The sequence below is a fragment of the Pteropus alecto genome, unplaced genomic scaffold, assembly GCF_000325575.1.
Source record: "Pteropus alecto unplaced genomic scaffold, ASM32557v1 scaffold7, whole genome shotgun sequence".
Classification (NCBI taxonomy): domain Eukaryota; kingdom Metazoa; phylum Chordata; class Mammalia; order Chiroptera; family Pteropodidae; genus Pteropus; species Pteropus alecto.
This window is the reverse complement of record NW_006494614.1, coordinates 55,781,966-55,783,619: the sequence shown is the minus strand read 5'-3', so window position 1 is coordinate 55,783,619 and position 1,654 is coordinate 55,781,966. Positions and strand designations below refer to the sequence as shown.

The window sequence follows — 1,654 nt, the reverse complement described above, 5'->3', positions numbered from 1 at the left end:
TCTCCCACGGCCACTCATCCGTAACTCCAAAGATTCTGCAGTGGCATTATGGCTGACCTGTAAAAATGTAGACTTGAAATTCATAAATTCTGCTATTAACTAGATAAATGTTATTTACCCATGAGGTATCTGAATTAGGCTTCCAAATCTGAGTATAAAGAATCTTTTTTGAAGGCTGACTAAGATGCTCCTTTCCCTATACTCCCATGGCATTTTGTGCATACTTCCATTATATATATTTCCAATACCAAATATATTTACAAGGCTCTTGTGAGTGAGAAAATCTCTAGTGCCCAGCAAAGCATAAAAGAGTCAAAATTTATTAAATGAACTTACAAAGCTGGGCACTCAGTCAAATGTTCTTAATTTCTAAGCATCTTTTGAAACTTACTCCCATTACTTTTACTTGTCCCCACCACCTACAACAGTGCCTAAATATGGCAGGTGTTCAGTCATTTACCCATTCATTGAAAAAAAAAGAAAGGAAAGAAGAGAGGAAAGACAAAGAAGACAGAAGAAAGAGAGAGGAGGGGAAGAAGGTATTAAGAGAAAGAACAAAAGGAAGGAAAGACCAACTAATCAAACTTGTGCATTAGATGTTTTGAACTTGGAAAGTCCACATTAACTAGTTTTGTTGTTTTTGTTTTGTTCTGTTTTGTTTTTCTCTAGAATACTCTAATGGTTTTCAGGGTTGCCAAGGTTCCTGCTCTAGTATGCCACCTCCTAAAATCAGAAAGAGGTGTCCTAATAAAAATGTATAATCAAACAAAACAAAAATGGATTCTGAGATGGAATTAATTTGTGCTTTAACTGTTTTCCAAATAAATAAGATGTTGACTTTCTTTTCTGATAACATACAAGTAAAATAACACATTTTGTAACTTTTTTCATTCTAATTAACATTGTTATTTATGACACCCTTGATAAATATTTACAAAAAAATACTTTAAATAATTAAGTATAAAAATTAAAGCTCATTACTCATGTCAACCTAAGTGACATATTTTTGCTAAGTCACACATAAAACAACAGCGGCTGCAAATAAACCATAAAGTAATGAAAAACTACTAATGTTAGCAATAGTATTAAGAACCATCATAAATAAATCTATCCCACAGACAGCACAAACTTAATAAATTCTACTTTCTAACTCAGAAAGAGATCTGAATCTAATGTCAAATCACAGGTTAGCTTCTCCTCACTTGATTCACTTATTTAAAGAGTGTTTTTCGCTTCTGCTCAGCAAAAGAAATTGTCAACAAGGTGAAGAGACAGCCATCTCAATGGGAAAATATATTTGCAAGCAACACCTCCGATAAGGGCCTAATATCCAAAATATACAAAAAACTCATATGACTCAATAACAACAAAAAAACAAATGATCCAATCAAAAAATGGGCAGAGGACCTAAACAGACACTTCTCCCTAGAGGACATGCAAACGGCCTACAAACATGAAAAGATGCTCTACATCACTAGCTCTTGGGGAAATCCAAATCAAAACCACAATGAGATACCATCTCACACCTGTTAGAATAGCTATTATCAACAGGACAAGTAATAACGAATGTTGGAGAGGATGCAGAGAAAAAGGAACCCACATACACTGCTGGTGGGACTGCAAATTGGTACAGTCACTATGGAAAACAGTATGG

The 1,654-nt window shown here is 34.3% G+C and overlaps 1 protein-coding gene across 4 annotated transcripts in view; it reads right to left on the bottom strand.

Annotated features, from left to right (window-relative positions):
- Positions 1–1,654, bottom strand: part of TMEM135 (transmembrane protein 135) — a 239,027-nt gene that overhangs the window by 103,642 nt on the left and 133,731 nt on the right. The gene's annotated exons all lie outside the window — the stretch shown is intronic.